Source organism: Stegodyphus dumicola, chromosome 7 (genome assembly GCF_044657685.1).
Source record: "Stegodyphus dumicola isolate Sdum_Otavi_A_Nest chromosome 7, ASM4465768v1".
NCBI classification, from domain to species: domain Eukaryota; kingdom Metazoa; phylum Arthropoda; class Arachnida; order Araneae; family Eresidae; genus Stegodyphus; species Stegodyphus dumicola.
This window is the reverse complement of record NC_140774.1, coordinates 196,276,387-196,297,753: the sequence shown is the minus strand read 5'-3', so window position 1 is coordinate 196,297,753 and position 21,367 is coordinate 196,276,387. Positions and strand designations below refer to the sequence as shown.

General features: G+C 33.9%; 1 protein-coding gene across 2 annotated transcripts in view; it reads right to left on the bottom strand.

Moving 5' to 3' along the window:
• Positions 1-11,296, bottom strand: part of LOC118190564 (uncharacterized) — a 58,164-nt gene extending 46,868 nt beyond the window's left edge. The window contains exons 1-2 of one of the 2 annotated variants that reach the window (XM_035361302.2): positions 10,940-11,296; positions 5,559-5,844 (exon numbers count right to left, since the gene is read on the bottom strand). The gene's annotated coding sequence lies outside the window, so the exon portion shown is untranslated. The remainder of the gene's footprint in view (positions 1-5,558; positions 5,845-10,939) is intronic. The other variant, XM_035361301.2, reaches the window with a different exon arrangement.
• Positions 11,297-21,367: the final 10,071 nt, after the last annotated feature.

Here is a 21,367-nt window from a genome sequence, read left to right as displayed (position 1 = left end):
AAATAATAGTGAAATTCATTTTCTGTTATAAATTACGGCTGATTTTTACTGTACAGTCCCCCCCTTGGTTTCTGTCTGAAAAAATCATCAAGTGGTATTGGTTGTTCGTGAAATAGGGTTTTCAATAACCCTAATGCTAATAATGTTGACAAAACAAACCTTGGGGGAAAATTTGGCTTTTTTTTTAGTTTTTGTCATTAAAAGGGATTATTTCGGCGACTATTGCCCAACGTGTTGTGATAAATTTAGATTTTGGCTATTTTTTGTAATAGTAACCCTTTCGTATGGACAAAGAATATGTATTGCTCTTTGGTATGGATCAGGGTTTTTGGTTCTTACCACTGTTTCAAACTGCTGTGTTTGGTTGCACGTGTGTGTCATGGTCTTGGATTTTGAATTTGCTATTATTTTGCTGCGAGTACCATCATTTGAGAATGTCTGAGGTGAGTAAGACGATGAATGTTGACCAACAGCGAATGAACCAAAACGACGAAAAATTTAACTGAATTGCTTACGTGGAGGATGGAGGAGATAGTGGAGGGAAGCATGAACATATGCACATGAAAAAAGATATGTTAAAAAATTGATGTTTCATTTGTCTCTGTGTGTTAATTTTTGTTAAAAGATTTGTTGTTTAATGTTTTTATGTTAGGAAATATGTATTTTGGGTTATTTATTATTCTCTGTTTGTGTATTTTTGGCTATTTGTTCATCTCTGTGTGTTAAGACAGCAGCAAATTTTTTCTGATTAACATGATAGTTTTAACTTTGTTTTAGCTTCCCAATTTTGCTTAAGTGAAAATAGATCGATGTGTACATGGACAAAGTACACGCAAAGGTAGTGCGCAATGCGCAACTTGTGCAATTCTCTAATATATATATATATATATATATATTTTTTTAAGTTAAAATAGGTCGATGTGTACAAGGCCACCAAGTTTGTGTAAATCTTTGACTTCTTGGTTTGGTTTTGTGTAGCGGGCGGAAGGATCAGCGTGGCACTGATCTAATCGTCAAAAAAGAGACTATTCGCCATAATGTACCATACAGTAAATTTTAGACTAAATTACTTCACAGAGAAAAACCTGAATTTGAATAGTAAACCTCCTGCAGTGTAACTTTAGAATAAATATTATAAGCATCATAGTTGAATTTTTAAAACACATTTCACTTACTAACAACCAAGCTTTGCCACTTTATATCATTTATTTAACTTTGCCGCACCACAGTTATTGCCACTTTTATAGCAAATACTTGTATATGCAAACCCAACCTTATTATAATTATTAATTTAAACCCTTTTCTGTAAAAACTCTCAAATCCTAACTGTATCTCATATGAGAAAAGTCTGGTGTATAACAGGATATATATTATAATCTTGTGTTATATATATAGAAAGAGAGAAAAATATCTGAAAGCAGCTGACTGACTAGAATAGTTTTTTAATAAAATTAAGTTTTTTGACAAAACTAAATTTTTAATTTACTACTTATTTATCAAAAACATAACACTAATAAAGATGCAAAGGAAAAAAATCATATTTATATTTATTTTCCATCTGAAATGTAAAGGCTGGTATTCAAGAAATTTCAGTTAATTACACTTAATAATGCAAATGTACTGACAGTTAACTATTAAATTTTCAGACTGACATTTATTTTGGCTCTACTCTTATATGCTCTCTCAGATCACCAAATGTGGCGATATGTGTTCTGCGCTGGTTTTTGGCGCGATTCCGTGCTGTGGGATAGTTTGGCGGACGATGCTGTTTGTATGGCAACCCTTTTGACGTTGAAACTTAGAGATGTGGTGGCAAGATTTCAGTCGCATATTTTAGATGGTGTGGAAAGTAAACTTAGTATTAAAAGGTATGATGTTGGAGTTGTTAACGAGTCTTTTGTTCATGATTGTATTTATGAGAATCGAAGTGTAGTTTGGGAATTTCTGTGGAATTTTTAAAATGGAGTCCGAAAGGCTTGCTGGCAAAGTATGTGCCTGTCAGCGGAGTTTAAATTTTGGATTGTGGTTTTTGTGTAGTAAGTTAACTTTGGGGGAAGTTTTTATTGTTACTTTCGAAATTTTGAATCGCAGAAAGACATGTGATACAGCAAAATCGTGGCACTTTTGTTGACAGACATTGTGTGACTGGCGAAATTTTATTCACTTATGTATTATGGTAAGTGCATTTTATTTTATTGTTTTTATTTTGTAGAATTTTATGTTCATTGTGTTTTTTACTATGAATTTCTGTTGTTATTTGAAGTGTTTGTAATTTATTTTAGTTTATTTTGTTGATTTGTGCGCAAAGCCTAGATTGTACAATTCGTAGATGTTTTTCCAAGTTTAAACAGAATGCTGTATACATGGTATTCTTTGAAATTTATTGTTGTTATGTTAATTTATTAAAAGCGAGGTGTGCATAGTTCGTAGATTCTTTCGCTGCCTAGACTGTGCAATTCGTAGATGTTTTTTTAAGTTAAAACATATCGCTGTGCACATGGATTCTTATCAAATATTTTTGGTTAGAAACTTCACGTTTTTATTATCTATTTTTTTTTGGGGGGGGGGATTTTTAGCTTAAAATGTGTGTTCAAGACGTTTTTGCATGTGCAAAAATCGCGTTTTTGGAGACGTTTTAGGCTTAGAGTTCCAAACGTAGACCAAAAATTTAGATAGTAATTTGGCCCCGTGGAGTTTCTCGCCAAAAATGTTTGCCGAGAAATTTGGCGACCCGAGGGAGCATATAAGTGTAGTTCCTTTATTTTAAATAATTTGAATATCAATTAGGAAGAGAAACATGCTACTGTAAAGCATTAAGTAATTTAAAACAGCAACCTTATTTTGGAATAAATTTTAAATAAAATTCATATTATTTCTGATGTGATCAGACACAGATTCCTCTTCTTCAAAAACACAAAAATTCTACAAAAATTCAAAAATTTGTTAGAGTAAATTACGAACGATTTAGGAAAAAAAATTGAGAATTCCTTTGCAAAATGAAATTCATGTTACGTTTTATTAATTCAGTAAATTAAATTTAGTGTTAGGAAATATTTTTAGTAATTTCCCACAGTAAAGGTTAAAAATTAAAAAACCAGAGATTCAGTGATTTACTGAGAGAGGGGAAGATGTGATAAAAACATGGAATAGTTGACAATTATGTTATGCCTAAAAAATAGTTGTATTCTAGCATGAATATAATTTATTTATAAAAAAATTAAGATATGATAACTGATCACAGTTTATGCTAGCAACAAAAAAAAATTATAATAGCATCTTGAGTTGTGTTCTCGCAATTATCTATTATTAAATAAAGTTTTAAAAATTGATCAATATGTTGGCAACAAAAAATCAATAACATCTTAAGTTATAGTCCCATAATATGATATTCTGGTATTCCCATAATATGATAATATGATAATCCCATAATATAATAATTAAAAATATTTCAAAAGACTAGAATTTTATAGAAGAAAAGATATTCAGTTGATGTGAAGATTATACGAAAAGATCCTGGATTTCAAATGAGTCTATTTAATATTATTGGGATCTCTGGCTGATAAATATTTAGTCAAACTTTGCAGAAAAGTTCTAGGTTAAATAATATTTCGTTAGCATCATTAAGAGCTTTTGTTTTATTTTTATATTTTACTTTGGATTAGTTCCCATAAGTTTTAATTTATATTTTTCCATTCAAGACTGTATAAAAAATAAAATAGATGGAAAAGTGGCCTGAAAATAATAAAATATAATCCACTATTCTAAATTATTTTGTTATTGTTACTGCATATGAACCAGATTCCTGATTACAGCAGTTCACAATAACACATGTTTTAAACAGGTCTGTTTTTTTACAGAATTTGATATAAAAGACTAAAAAATAAAGAAAATTTATACAAATTTTGTTGAATCTGTTGTGTGGCTGATATACTTCTATTAAAAACCAGTCTGAATGATATAGCAGCTATATAAGCACTTTATAATTTACATTTTTTGAATTATGACTCTAATGTAATTAACAATATAAACTGAAGTGACGAAAGTCATGGGATACCTCCTAATATTTTGTTGGTCCTCCTTTTGCCCGGCGAAGTGCAGCAACTCGATGTGGCATGCACTCAACAAGTCATTGGAAGTCCCCAGCAGGAATTTTGAGCCATGCTGCCTCTATAGACGTCCATAATTGTGAAAGTGTTGATGGTGCTGGGTTTCGGGCACAAACTGACCTCTCGATGATGTCCCACAAATGTTCGATGGGATTCATGTCGGGCGATCTAGGTGGCCAAATCATTCGCTGGAATTGTCCAGAATGTTCTTCTAACCAATCGCGAACAATTGTGGCCCGGTGACATGGCGCATTGTCATCCATAAAAATCCCATCGTTGTTTGAGTACGTGAACTCCATGAATGGCTATAAGTGATCTCCAAGTAGCTGAAGGTACCCATTTCCAGTCAATGATCGGTTCAGTTGCACAAGAGGACTGAGTCCATGCCATGTAAACACAGCCCAGACCATTATGGAACCACCACCAGCTTGAACAGTGCCTTGTTGACAACTTAGGTCCATGGCTTCATGGGGTCTGCGCCACACTCGAACCCTATCATCAGCTCTTACCAACTGAATCTGTGACTCATCTGACCAAGCCATGATTTTCCATTCGTTTAGGGACCAACCGATATGCTCACGAGAGTCGCTGCAGGTGATGTTGTGCTGTCAGTAAAGGCACTCGAGTCGGTCTTCTGCTGGCATAGCCCAAGGAAGACAAATTTCGCCGCACTGTCCTATCGGACACGTCCCTCGTACGTCCCACATTGATTTCTGTGGTTATTTGACGCAGTGTTGCTTGTCTGTGAACATTTACAACTCTATGCAGACATCGCTGGTCTCAGTCGTTAAGTGCAGGTGGTCGGCCACTGCTCTGTCCATGGTGGGATGTTATGCCTGAAATTAGATACTCTCGGCACAATCTTGACACTGTGGATCTCGGAATGTTGAATTCCCTAACGATATCCGAAATGGAATGACCCATGCGTCTAGCTCCAACTACTATTCCGCGTTCAAAAGTCTGTTAATTCTCGTCGTGTGGCCATAATCACGTCAAAGCCTCTTCACATGAATAACTTGAACACAAATGAAAGCCCTGCCAAAGCACTTCGCATTTATACATTTTCTACGCGATACTACTGCCATCTGTATATTTGCATATTGCTATCCCATGACTTTTGTCACTTCAGTGTAATAATTCAAGCATATATATATGTGTGTGTGTAAAGTCAATAAATTCTATTTGATGACTTTTTTATAAACACAAGTACTATTACTGTGACTAAGAGAAGATGCTTTAAATCCCATATAGTCTATATTTGAATTGTTTGTCCTCCTTAACAAAAATTTATTCACAGAAATGGATTGCAAAATGTGAAGTGATAAAATTTTGCTACGATATGAAGCAAATAAAACAAAAACATACTTTCAATAATGTTCATCACAGCATCCAGAATGGATTACAATACAATATGCACACAATGTAAAAATCATATATAAATGCCCATCTTACCTGCTGGTTTCCCAGTAGAAAGCCTCTTATCTAAGCTGAAACCAACCGCCACTTTTGTGATTTTTAGTGGAATGAATGAATAAAATAATGAAGGAGCAAGTATTTCAGGTGAATTATCACAACCACTGCTACAGGCAGCAAAATTTGAGCACACACCTTTTTCTACATTTGGAATTTTTTATTTGAGTCCCTTGATATGCACAAAGAACAGTGCACTCTAGTAAAAAGTTTCTGTTACCTTTTCATGACTTCATGTGATAGGACATTTTAAAAGACAGCATGATTTCTAGAAAGAAAAAAAAAAAAAAAATTCATTTTAATTTCTGCTCAAACCTACCTAATTTCATTCAACATCAACATTTTTAATAAACATATTGAAAAATAAATATAAATAAATAGATAAATAAACATAAAATTCAAATATGCAAACCCACATAAATTTTTCTTTAAATACAAAATAATAAAATACATTTAAATGTAACAGATACAACAGCTGCATGTCTTGAAGTTGAAAACTTGCTCAGTTGTCTTTAAAAATCAACTGAACTTTTAAAATAATGCCTCTCATTGAAGACAGAATTTCATCAATTTTAACATTAAAGTACAATTTCTATATGACTCAAAGATTAAAAATAACTTTTTCTTCAGTCTGAATACATTTATAAACAGTTTGCTGCAGTCAACATTTGTTTATTCATAAACTAAAAATTTTACTTTAGTTACCAAAATCGTTTTATATTTTCTTGAACTGCCTTTTCAGCATGAATGAGGACTTCCCCCCCTCCCTTCTTTCAATTCTCTTTTCATAGAATTTAAGAAATGTTTGTGGTTACCCTTCATTTCATATAAATATTCAATTACTATTTAAACTTTTTAACATTATGTTTTCAAAAATTCTCAGTGATCCACATCGCATATATGCTATCAATGAAGAATCAAAAGCAGATGGAAGAAAACTATTTAATTTTCCATTACACTAAGTGCCTTAAAATTTAGGACTATATATATATTCAAAATAGTATATTGATTTTCTGGAGAAAGTGCAGAACCGCCCACTGCTTAGCGCATTTTTAAGAATTGCACATACTCGGTATCCATGTACACATTGACCTATTTTCACTTAAAAAAACATCCCAGAATTGCACAAAAATGCCATTGTGCACTCCCTTGACTTTATTCATGTACATACCGACCTACTTTTACTTAAAATGTCAAAGGAAATTGACAAAATCCAATTCTTCTTACTCTTGTAAAAAGCGCCAAACAAATAAGTGGGCGATTCTGCACTTTAGCCGATTTTATTTCTTTATACGTAATCTCTGTGTGGTTCTATCTTCATAAAGAATAATTTAAAGTTTAAAAAACAGTGGAAGGAACAGCATGAACCACTGCACCAATCTGTACCTCATCATAATAAACAAAACAACTCGGCACTACCGATTTAGTTGGATTGAACAATTACTTCAAGATGTCAGGGAAAATGCATGGCCTTAACAAACTCGTTTACATATCACTGAAGTTTCTTACATTTGTGATGGCAAACACAAAATGTTTTATCTTGTGAAATGTATGTGACAGAAAAATGCCAGAAAAGGTTTGCACATATTTCTTAATGCACTAAAAATATTTTCACAAATAAAAAGTAGGTGTTTACTACAAGTAGAAAATTCTGTACAAATTAGGTTTGAGATTTTTCACAATTAAATGCAACAATACAGAGAAGTATTGCAGAAATTTTTTTAATCTGAATATAAATTAGCAAATGACAGTCATATTTGCTAGTGTCTGATATACAGATTACTTATTTAAAAATTAACAAACATGAAACTATGAACTGTTTTGATAAACCCATTTTTTAATTAATATCAGCATTATAATGAGTCTTTTTGTGGAAGAAATCTGGAAACTCTCAAAGAGAATAAATCAACTTCAAATATTTTTTTCATCTGATTCTAAAATCACAGGTGCTATTTTTCAGCACTTACTTCAGCTGTTTGTGCCGAAAATTTAAAAATTAGTTTATCTGCCTATATTTAAAATTATTTCATTCATTTACATTAGTTGACATTTAAGCAAATAACATAAAATAAATAACTAATGTTTGGAAAACAGCTTAGCAATAATTCATTTCTCTCAATTATATAAATGATTAAAATATTAAATAATGACTGTTTGAACTGCCTTATATTTCAGCAGCAGATAAAATAGAATTTCAAGCTCATTACTGTACACAAGAACTAAATGAAACTATCTGCAATGATGGCCTGGTAATAAATCAATCGACTGATCAAAACTGATAGGTAATATTCTAGAAGAATAATACACACCCGTCATATCACAATAAAAACACGACTGCATTAGTCATACTGTTATACGTTAAATATTTCGCTTATCTTTCTACCATCAATTAGTCAAAGAGACCTTTTAATTTAAATTATATCACGACTCAATAAGAAATGTTGGTCACCCTCGCAAACGATCTACACAGGATAACTTGTAAAAATTAAAAATGAACACTGATAGTAACTAATAATTAAAAATAAAGCAATAAAACACAGAGATTTCCTGATAGGACAGAAAACAAGGGGGGAAAAAACCATCAAAAGTAAAAATAACACAGCATATGTTAAATAATTTTTAATACATATGGGCCAGATACTTTTCCTTTCAGCTAATTTATCCATTATATATATTTACAAAAGTAGCAAGACAACATGAATTAGAGAGACCTTAGTGGTCAAAATTTTTGCGCATTGAACAGCAAAATTTTTTAGATTTTACTATTTGTTTAATAGTAAGTTTTACATTTACAATTTAAATTGCAGCACATCAGGAAAAGAAGTGATATAATTGAGATTTACTTAACTTTTTTAGATTATTAAGTTGGACTATTCTATTAGTGAAATTATGTTTATAGTCTCAATTATTATTGTTTGACGAAACACGCTATAGGTACAGTACGAAGTCCGTAACCTGGACTTGTCGGGACTTCAGCGATTCCAGATTAGGGGTTTTTCCAGATTGTACATCATTAATTTAAATCTGGTAAGATGGCATGCAGAAATTATACGATTATAAATACGAAATCGTAATTTATGAAATAAAGAACAATTATTATCTAAAGGGTATCAAAATTTACAAAAAAAAGCTTAATATTTATTTGTTTACCTTATTAAAGATTTCCTTTAATGTAAGTTAAGATGCTTCCACAAAAAATTCAAAAAGTTCCTTTTTCTTATCTTATATAGTGAACTTTCCAATGCCATACTTCTCGCATAATTTTGAGATAGATAGGATTATCCATTTTTTGCAGCAATTCCACTTTTTATTTAATGGACATCGAAACATGCTTTCGCTTTGTAGATCCCTTGGCAACTCCAGAATTGGAAACTCTTTTTGACATAATTGAAAGTTCAAGCTTAATTTTTATAAAATTGTTTTAACAGTCTGAGAAAAATAATAAGCCGGATCCAATTAGAAGATTAAGGAACAGCATAATCTGCAGCATTAACTGAAATGCCTTAGATAATTTTAGCCTAGCTTATACTGTCCGTTATACATTAAACGTGCATGCGTAAACACATTATGCGTTTATACGTACGCATAAAGTTTGTAGCTTTGAGGTCCAGATTACAGACTTTGTACTGTATTAACTTAATTCAAGTTTTGAGCTCCTTTTCCCTTGATAAATCCGGCTCAAACCTCGAATGGAGCTATTTACCATTTATTGCAATTTTTTGTACATATTTACTGTGTATTTGAAATGTATTTAATTTTTACAACAGTTTTTTTGTTGTTTTAAATCTTTGTGTGTTAACATTTCTTAATTTTTTCTCACCCTTTTTGATTTTGAAGTCATCTTGATTTGTCATTTTTACATTTAGTTTTTACGGTAAAATCCTAGGAGAGCTCACACTCTTGACGACAACCTGGGAAAGTGCAGAATCCCCCACTGCTTCACGCGTTTCTCAAAATCGCCAACTTGGAAAATAACAAGTCAAAAAATTGCACAAACTTGGTATCCATGTACACATCGACCTATTTTCACTTTAAAAAAAGTCAAAGAATTGCACAAACTTGGCATTACGCACTTCTTTGGCTTTGTCCATGTATACATCGATATGCGCAATATAAATGGGCGATTCTGCATATTACCCTTAGTTCAAGGATTTATACGGTTAGAATATCTAGTGTATCAAAGTAGGGTTACCAAGATTGGTGCAATTATTGCCAACCAAAATCATTTGTGGCAAGGGTGTGGGCTCTGCTAGGGTCCAAACGTTTTTACAAGATAGCTTTTACTACTTTTAATATTGTTTCTAAATGTTACATGATTTTACATTTTTGCTAAGGAACTATAGTGTCAAATATATTTTTAAGCATTAGCTTTTAAACATTCCTCTTACTTCAAAAATATATATATATATTTATATGTATATAACAGACAGAGAAAAGAGAAAATTATGACTGAAAAATGCCACCTGACACTACAATAATCAATGGGCAATCAGTACAGTCAGCAATATTTTAATGCAGAAATGTTCATTCAAAATACTCGCATGTGAACAAAACTTATGGTTCTGATTTGCCCTAATTAACAAGATTTAATTTTATTTTGTACTTTCAAATTCAAACCTCTAAGAACCACTGGATAATTTATTTAAAATTATCTTAGAAGTAACTCATTAAAATATGCATGTATACAATAAAAAAGCATTTATAAACACAACTTATTACATGAAAGTTTTCTTATACTGACATTTCATTATTCTAAAAGTTTTTAAATTACTACTACAATAATCCACCAATTAAATTCTATGTTATAAATTAGATAAATTATTAAGTCTCACATAGAGAATGCATACAATAAACCATATATAAATGAATGTATTAAAGCACTCAAGTTCATGATTATCCAGATAACTGATTTCATAAATTCAGCTTTGTTAACTCTTACCTATTTAGGCATAAACAAAGCAGTTATACATATTTAGGTCATTTAATTCAGACCTCCGCATAAATAAATGAAGTAAAAATTTTCAATTTCAAATAAAAGCATTACTGAATACATTTGAAATCTCAAAGATCAGGGTTTCATAACTGAAAATATAGCAGTTTTCCGAGATCGGCAAATTACCAAATTTTTCAGGGCACACAACACTATTTTCGAGTCAAATTCCAGTTACAGTCCACATTTAACATTTTTTGCGAGTTCCAAAAAACAAGCGCCTCATATTCAAGAAGATTAAATTATTAACACACCACTTGTAGAAGAAAAATAGATATTTAGCATCTGACTTATGACAGAGAGTTTCATTCCTATAAAATGAAATACAAGAAATAATTTGTAAAAATACTTATGACATACTTCTGAAACATACCTTTTATATAGATAATTAAAGAAATCTTTCAATGTACTAAAAAAGGCGCGACATTTCAAGTTGTTCGCACTTTTCTCACAACCTATTTATTTTGACTAAGTCACTACCATGCTGTCCTGAACCAGTTGTTTTGATAAACCACAGTTGCACAGAATTCGGTGAAGAGAACAGGAACAACATACAGAAGATATGAAATCAATGCATACGATGGTCAGTAAGTACTATTAAATTCAACGTAATAAGAAATAGATACTACATACGAAAATACACAAATAATATTTTGTTTAAAAATCGTAAAAAAAATCTCGTACAGTAGATCAACATGGCTGTTAACATCACAATAATCTTAACAATCGTGCTGCCATATTTGTGAAATAATAAGACTTTTCATGTTTTACCAAGAAAATGTACTCTCACTTGCAACAGTTACTTAAAATTTTTAAATATTACACAAATGTACGATATTTCCTAATATTTTACATATTCATAAGCATTTAAATAAAAAATATTAAAAATTGTGTTCTTATTCAATAACTAACAAAATCTCAAATTTTGTTACAAACACTTACTTTAAATATTAAAATCTGAAAATCGAGAAATCACGATCATTGAGAATAGAATTTCAGAGTAAAGCCATTTTAAATACAGTTATTAATAAATATATAAATTATAATAGTTATTTAAAGGTATTTGTTATCAGAAAAACACTAACAGACATTGAAAAATAATTAATATCTAGTACATTCATTCTCAGACTTACACTGTTAAATCTAAAATTCTGTGGATAAAATTGTTGATTAAAAAAAAACTTTAGGGGATTCTTGGTGAATACTTATCGCACGAAAGGGTTATGCTACGATTCGTGACCCGTTTTAAACTACGGAAACTTGACCTGAGAAACGAGCCGAAATTCACGGCTCTGTTTGATGGCTTTTTTGTTGGAATCTAGTTATATATGCTGAGAAAATATTTCACCATTGAAATTTTAAAGTTTTATGCAATAAATACATGCATACTCTTTTTTTTTTATCCTCCTAAAAGAGTGGGTGCCTTTTTCTTTTTCCTGCCTCATAGAGAAGCCGTTATGTTTGAAAGCTTTTCTTCGGCTCAAAGTTCCGCTGGTGTGAATGGCCTCTTAACTGATTTTACAAAGCAGAAAACAAAATTTGAAACATTTTGAAAACAAAATGAAAACTATTTTTTTTTTTTATTTTCGAAACTTTTCCAAATTTAGGAAAAGTTCAGTTGTTTACACCTATTGACCGCCCTCATCTCAGTTAGTCAAGATAAGACCGACAAAGATAAGACCCAGCAAAAATATTTCAAAAAAAAAAAGATTGGTTGTTTAAATCTCACCGAATCGAAGGTTGGTGTCGCTATGCGATGCACGCTACCTAACGATCATCTTGCACTGAGCTCTTCCCAGTATTGTAGTATTTTATCTGCGTTTCTGATTTTTCAGTCGAACCGTAACTTCAAATGGCGAGAATTCAGATGATTTTATCTGGGTTACAGTTGATAAAAAGGCTGCTTTACTCTGTAAAAAACTGTATGACGTATTGTACTCTCAAAAACTTTTATTGCTATGAGATGGACTTGATTAATGATATTTAGCCAGTGTTGGATTACCTCTTCACTGGATTTAGCTGCCTGTGAAAATTTCCTCACTTTTTCAATAACTATTAAAAAACGCTGTGGAACAGTTCTTATTTCTTCATCTGTGATAACTAAAAATAACTTCTCCATCCTACAAGATTGCTCGAGTCAAAAGAACAATTTTTACAATTAAATTCTAACCAAAAACAAGCAATTCGGCCAGCGGGCAAGAAGACAATTTTTTTCGGTGCACAAAACGGAAAGTGAACTTTTGACTCCGTAAAAAGACACTGAAGGTGCAGAAACTGAGTTCACTATTCTGTTAAATGTTTTCAAATATGAACAAATGGGGGGTTCGATAGACGTAGTGGCATTTAAACAACTTTTAAATTGTTGATAATTGTACAATTACTGCATGCTAAAGGCATAAAAACCTTAACTGGAAGATAAGAACAGTATACACCACTGAAATTGATTTATTTACTGATGATGATAGGTGGACAAGCCAGCGGTTAACGTGCGATTTTCCTGTTTCGGAGTTTTTAAGCATTCTAAAAGTCGCCGACAAAAGGCGAGAATTTGATTTTAAGGTAAGAGGTAAAAAAGTTTTGAAAATTAAACATTCCTTTTTATGCGCATCAAACAGAAAAGTGAAGTTTTGAAATAAATTCGAAGAACCATTTTTGATAAAGGAAATTGTAGTATATTAAAGCTCAAAATGGTTAATGCTCTAAGGTCAACATAGACCAGATCCAACGCTATTAAGAGCGTGCTGATAGGTCACTGATAAGACATGTTTTGCAGAGATTATCTAGTGTGAGCAACGAAGGGGCAACGTGAAATGCGGCGGATTTACCATCACCATCGAGCATACAGGGTCGCGAAAGGAAAAGAAAGGAAGCCAAAATTGTTGAAGACAAGAAAAGATCGAAGTTCAACAAGTTTAAAAAAAGAGCAAAGTTAAGGAGGAAGGGGATCAAAAAAGACTGAAAAGCAAGACATCCAAAATCGATTCGATGGTTGGACACCGTAATAGTAGGAAGTGTTTTTCAAAGGTTCCTCAGTGAGTACACGTTTCGCTATTCTACGACCGTCGAGGTTCGCTATTCTAACCTCTGTGCAGGGCCAGCGGAAGCCGACGTGCAAGGCCTTCTTTGCAGGAGGGCGCCGACCAGCCAACCGACACTGAGCTTTTTTCAATGCAAAAGAATTTGCACTTAACAGAGAAGAAAAATAAATGTACTTTAAATGCTACACAGAACAGGGACTATGGGCGCTTGCATAACCCAACTTTCTTCCCAGTACATTGAGATCACACAAAATTTCTTGGCAGCCAGAATTTAGCCTTTCGAGGCTCATCTGCTGTACAAAAGAGTACAGCAGATAGTACAGATCCTGATGATGGTACTCTTTTTGGTACAGGTGGTACCCTTTTTGGTACCAAAAAGACAACGGAAACTTCTTAAAATTAGTGGATTTGTTTGCAAAGTTCGACCTAATTATGGAAATTCACGTAGAGAGAGTATTATGACTTAAAGGTAGTAACAGTTCACTATCTAAGCAAAGATAGTCAAAATGAAATGCTGCAAATTATTGGCAATATTGTAAGATAAAATCTTATTATCTCTTCGAAAAGCCAAGTATTATTCTATAATTTTAGATTGCACTCCCGATATTAGTAAAACTGAACAGATGAGTGTCGTCATACATTTTGTCTACTGCAGTGATGGAGTGGTAGAAATCAAGGAGTATTCCTAGGCTTTCTTAAAGTTAATGATTCTACAGGTAACGGCCTATGTGAGACAGTAATGGAAATGTGGAATATTTCCCTTGATGCTATGGGAGGCCAAGAATATGACAACGGCGCAAATATGAAAGGGAAGAAAATAGGTCTTTAAAATAATATCTTAAAAATAAATCTTCGTGCGTTTTATGCTCCTGATGCCGCTCATAGCTTAAATTTAATGACTAACGATGCGGCAAAGGTGAATGCAGATACAGTTAGTTTTTTTTTTCTTTTTTTTCGACAATTTAAGAAATATACATTTTTTTCTTCTTCTTCTTCTCCTAAGCGATGGGCAGTTCTTTTACAAAAACATTTTCAGTTTAACCTTAAAGTCCCTCTCAGAAACTCGATGGAAAAGCAAAATTGAAGCCATTCGACTTTTAAGATATCAACTAGGAGAAATCTATGACGCTCTTTTTGAAATATCCGAAGGTGAATGCTTTTCAAAAGAAGTGCAACATGACGCACGAAGTCTGTATGCCAAAATCAAGGATTATAAATTTAATTTGTGCCTTGATATTTTGTCACGATTTGCTGAACAGAATTAATCCTGTCAGCGAAAAATTGGAAGCAAAGGGTTTTAATGTTACACTAGCCTTAAAGGCAGTAAGTAGGATAAAAAAATTCCTTGAAGAATACAGAAGTGACATCAAAAGTATTCTCGAGAAAGCCAAAAAACTTTGTGAAGAAGCGGATGGTGAGCCATAGTTTAAAACTGTTTAAGAAGTCCGACGAAAGAAAAAGAAATGTCACTTCGATTACGAACATTCTGACGAATCCCCTTCATCTCCAAAAGTTTAGGGCAAATGTCTTTTTTAGAATTTTGGATATTGCTTGGGCATCATTAAATGAAAGGTTAGATGCAACGAAAAATCACTGAGATAATTTTAGTTTCCTCGCTAATGTGAGGGTGACGTCTTATCATCAAACAGAGATCACACTCACGATTCAAAGTATCAGGTTTTTATTCCTGGTTCATAGAAGAAAAGATAAACGGAATGAGTATGTACAAATGGATTAAATATGTTTAGGAGAGTAATCACAACACTGGTTTCCAGTATGGAGATGTAAAAGTCACAGCTGACCACCTACGTGCGATCACTTTAGATAAGTTCCAAGTCCGATCGCCTACGCGTGACCAGTAAGCGTCTAGTTGTAGCTCCTTCGCGAGCGTTCTGTTAGACCGCTTCTGTCGGACTTCTCGAACCAAGTGAAGATGTGTTTACCTAGAGAGTTCCTACAAAGTAGATATAGATAGCGACATCTGGTGCTTCGTTGAGGCACGATTCCCACACTAATTTATCAGAAATCGATAATGCAAATTTGAAATTACGTTGTGGTGACAATAAAGATATTAACGCAGACCTTTATGACCAAACAGTAGCTTCGAAAGACATTTTTACAGCCAGTATGAATTATCCATTCGATATACTGAACTTAATTGTGTCAAATCATTTGTGCTTCACGAACTTGAAGATCACATTGAGAATATTACTCAACATTCCTGTTAGTGTTTCTAGTAGCAAAAAAAATCATTCTCCAAATTAAAATTGATCAAGACATGTTTATGGTTAAGTTTATCGCAAGAAAGACTCATAAACCTAGATTTGATTACCACTGAAAATTAAATCTGTCAAGAGATAAGTTGCAAAAGAAATTATGGAAAAATCTGTAAATATGAAATGCAGAAAAATAAATTATTCTCGTAAAAAAATTAACAAATGTTATCTTCAAAATATTCTAGCTATTTTGTTAGGCGGGTGCTGGATAACCTTGCTCCGGCGCTGCCTTCATGTCTAAGAATGTGGTGTATTTTCTTGCTAAATGCTCCGGATTTACTTTCGACTGTGGGTTTTTATTTGGTATTCTGTGCGTTAAATTATGGTAAGCATTGGATTTAAATTCGGACCGTGAAGAACATTCATGCAGTGAGTTAGAAATGGATTCTACGAATGTGGATGATATTCTAAAGGACTTGGTGGCCAAAAATGTTCGATCAGGTTGATTTCATCAATTCGGTAATTTTTTTTAAACGCTCGTTGGATTCTGCGGAAAAACTTCGTAATACATATGAAACTTCCCTCATTCCCCCCGGAGTGAACTGCATATCTTATCGGATGTATGTCGAAGGACAAGGAGATGGAGGGAAAATTCAACAATTTGAAAGGTAAGTGCGAAAATTATAAGACACGTAATAATTCTAATGCAACTAATTCTAATGGTTCCTAATGTAACTAATGTTCCTAAAGTAACTATTTCTGATGGTAAGAAAAATTGTGTTATAGACAAAATATACTATATTGATACTGTTAAGAAACCTATTATTACTTCTGTTTAATGAACTTGGTACATCTAAAAATGTACTTTTTCTGATATTGTCAAATATTGTGCTGTTGTGGTAAACTCAACTCCTCTACTTAAACCAAGGTCAGCTCGAAAAAACGTGCGCAGGAAAAACACCACATGCTCGGACGGATTTACTTCCCCTGGGAAGACGCAAGGACGTTCCCTGGGCTACGCAAAAGCCTTACAAATAATGTGGATGTTAAAACCTCTAACAAATTTGCAACTCTTTTGTTTTCACTTGTTAATAGTGAAAACAATATTAATATTGTTGCGTTTTCTTTTTCTGACACCAGTTGTTACGTTATTTTCTTCCTTCACGTTCGTACGGGGTTCGTGTCGATTTGGAGTGAATAACGACAACACTTGATGAAGTATCGAAACACATTTTATTTACCAATATTAATCAGGACAGCTCCAAAACACTTTTACAGTCGTCGAAGATCTACTATAAACACGCTGGAACAATCAGCGACATAGCCTTCACACTGTCAGGCAATAACGGTGGAGACAGCTTCACTGAAAAGCACCAGAGTACAGCTCCCGACTCTGCTCAGTCGTTCTTGGAACTCCATGTACTCTCGAGAGTCTTCACGCTACAACTCGCGATACACTCGACTAAACACAGAGCACAGTTCCCGAAGCTTAACACACTCTCTCGACCATGTACTAACCGCGATACACTAAGAGACTCTTCGATGCACTCGACGACCAATTCGGTAGACGAGGCACTCTCACTGACTGCGGCACAGCAGGGTTTATATAGCTTTCGGCTAGTGTTCGAAAACATTCTGGGCTAAACCGGTAAGAATTCGTTCCAAAAGGTTCTCCATCCGACCATGGCATATCGCCAATTTTGTCGCCAAATGAATGATTTCTCGCCCCAGATGTGGCAACCCTGCCTTCCTTACTATTTTATGGCAACCCTAAACCTGCTTTTCGGGGAAGCTATCTCACCGCGCCTGTACATTTCGTAACAATATGAATATTGGTAGTGCTTAAAATATTAGTGGTGAAAATTCTGAAAATGCCCCCTAGGCAGCGATATACTCTAACTAAAGATTATACCAATTATGATTATTCCTCCACTTAAATTCAATAACTGGCGAAAACTCAATGAGAAATTGTGGCTTTCACTGCTAGAATTTCTAGAGAATTCTTAAAATTATTACCACTTACCGTTGACCATCACAGGAAGACCACCAGATACCTGGAAGCTAATAGTATCCAACATCCTGTATTTACATGCCAAAAAAGTAAAGCCAGTGAAGGTGGTTTTACGAGGCTTGCTCTCCGACTGTACCACGGATGATATTAAAAGTTGATTGCCGATGGATTCAACATCCTTATGGTAAATCAAATGTACAGATTTCAGGACTAATTATTTCAGATTACTTAGTCAATGCTTCGGGAACTGAGAAAATTTATAATATCAGTAACTTTTTCTGTTTTTTGGTTAAAGCTGTACCATATAAGCGCCACAACTGCCCGCATTTCCTCCACTCTTCAGACGAGTGTAAACTCATTCTGAGGTGTGTTAAAAGTGCTCTGCCTCATAAGAGTTCGGAATGTGAAGCAAAAATTATTAATAAACTCATCTTTTGTAACTATGGCAATGGAGGAATTAGGATTCCAGCACTCGGGGACACCTGAAGAATTTGCGCCTCTTTCTGTGTGCCAAGAATGGAAAACATTTCATTAAAAATTTCGTAGCATCAATTTGGCGCCGCCTGGAGACGGACGTCCCTCCTTACCCCATCTTAGCTACGCCACTGGGTGAAGCACATGCTGGCAACTTTCAGATCCCAGGATATTAATGAAACTCTATCTGAGCCATATGGAGGGTCTGTCTCCGCCAACAATCAAGGAGAAACTCCTAATTCTGAAATACCCACCACTTCTAAACGTTGCCCCAGTAAACAAGCAAACACAGGTAAATCTAACAAAATCATTGAAGTAAATGACCAGACTTCATTACCACCACTCAAAACAGCAGACAAAACAAGAAACAAAAAAGTTCGAAATTCCCCAAATAACATCTCTGCAGATTTTATGATAGTCATTCGCGAAATAAATCAGATTTTCAGTGACTATTCCATGTTCGATGCAATTAGAACAATCAGTAGCCGCATGGATGTGGTTCGGTGCTGGCCCCACTTCCATGGACAACAATTTCGTGCTATTTAACATTCAGGACATATTTAGCGAAAATTTATCTGGTGTAAATAGAAACTAAGTATGTGTGCTGAGAGCTTAACCACTTGCGCTAAAAAGACGTGCCACGCACGTCGAGATGCTTTTGTCTCAAATCGCGAGCGACGTGAATACCACGTCGATAGGCATTTATCGCAAAAATGAAAATAACGTGATGCACACGTCGATTAACGAGATTGTATATTTTTCGAATTACAGCTCTCGCAGGAGTTCACTCGCAGACACGGAACAGCGTAAATGAGATCGCACGGTACCGCAACCGTGAAGTTTAGTCGTAGCGCAAGTGGTTAAGAATTTTCTAACTGCATTTATTTTCAATCTGTGGGAACTTTGGTAGCTTTGTATTTACTCGTAGCTGATGTATTTGTATTTTGGTTTGTATGTGTGTTTTTCTCAGTTTTAGTACATGTCTTATATTTTCGTAACTGCCTTTTACATGCCATGCTTCGTATTCTCATGTCTTTAGCTCGACTAATTTTCGGATTTCTCTTGCGATTATTATTGTTTCTTCAACTTCCGGACTTTTGTAATTACTGTTAAAATCTTCATTTTTAGTTCGCCTTGATAAATTTAAAAGTGAATATTCTTCGATGGAGGTAAGGTCAGAGCACCTAGGTACTCCGGCGTTGCACTCATTCTACTCAGGATATCCAAATTTATTTTAAGGTATTTCTTCCACTTTTATAGCGTGCCTTCGTGGTGTGGTGGTTCTACACGCTGGGCCGGTATTTCAGAGGTCCGTGGTTCGATTCCCAGCGAAGGCGGTTGCTAATTTTTCATCTCTCCGGCTTCCAAAAATACCTAACGTTTCTACAATGGCGCCCAAACTAAAAGGGTGTTGGATAAGGTTTCTCCACACCCAGGATTTGGCGATTGGGTTTCCTGAAAATCCCAGTCGCCCTTTAAAAAGGGAAGTATATAAGGTATCTCTCCCACTTTCCTAGTGTGCCTTCGTGGTGTAGTGATTCTGCATGCTGGGGTGGTATTCCAGAGTTCCGTGGTTCGATTCCCGGCGAAGGCGGTTGCTAATATTTCATCTCTCAGGCTTCCAAAAATACCTAATGTCTCTATGAGGTTATTATTTAAATTTATCAGTTATTTATAATATCAACCTTTACTATAACTTCTCCTTTCCGTTCCCTCACCAAAATGTAAATGAGTTAGACTGAAGATTTAAACTCAGGATTTGGGAGTTTTTAAGTCTGAACGTGCTTCAGGTCTGCACATGCTAGTTTTAGTTCCTGCAACTTTGATAGTTACAATTTTTGGCTTGGTGTTATTCACTGTGGATAAATTGAATGTGGCACAGCGGTTAGAATATTAAGCGAGCTTAGAGCAAGATTTAAATTGTGTAGTGTTTGACTACTGTTTCACATTTAATTTGAATATGACTGTTCCTTTAGTTGCATAACCACGAGTTGTGACTGATAGTGTGTGCCTAAGAAAATGCATTTATGTTCTAAATTCTGTTTGAAGAAAAAGGTTGTTTAAATCTTTCCACCTTAGTTATTCCAGACATAGCGATAATTCGCTTTATGTCATTGGGGTTATTCGATTAATTAACAGTTCCAGATCAAGTGAAACCTCATAGATTTTCGTCAGGCAGATTACTCTAATTCTTCTTTTATTAAAGGATTATCAAAAGCAGCATTAGGACATCTCATAATTCCTCAGCAATCATGATTTCATTTGTGATGAAATTTTCATGTCAAACCATTTCCCAAATTCTTTCGGAATGTCAAATATAAGCCAATATGTCAATAAATATCAATGATGATTTAATAGCCGTCCTCTTTTTAAAAATGGTTCTATATAATATCTACTTAAAAAAAGTTAGTTTGCATCATCATTAAAGAATATTATTTGAATTTTACAGTCTTGAGAGTAAATGCATATGTTGTATAATAAGGGATTTTGCCTTGAGGCATTTGTGTTTAATACTATGTCTGATCTGAATATTTACTGTCTGGGTCTTAAGTTTGCCAATTCTGACGCCTAAGTGCAGTTGTTGTATTGAAGGGCCAGTGCTAAGTAATTTTTAGAGCACAATATTAAAAAAAATTATATTCTTAGGCATTGAGAATAATTATATTTTACTTAAAAGCTTTATTAATAAAAAGCAAATTAATAATGATTCTGATAGCTCACCAGTTGCTGAAGCTACAAAATTCAGGTGCATTGTTCAGAGATCCATAACTTGGTTAATAAACAGGCGGAATGCATAAGTATTTTTCACAAGCTTGCGAGAAAATCTTATAAGCATGTGCAGATTAATAATGGATGCAATCTGCATCTCTCAAATGCTATCTGCATCCATTATTAATCCACTAACATTCAGTAGTTAAATGATATAATTTATAGCTTAAATATTTAATGCCTTGAGGCAAAAATATTTCCGAAATGAATTTGTAAGAAGGAATATATATATATATAAATAATTCGATAGAACTGTACGGATAATGAGCTATCATTAAAGATGCAGAATTATT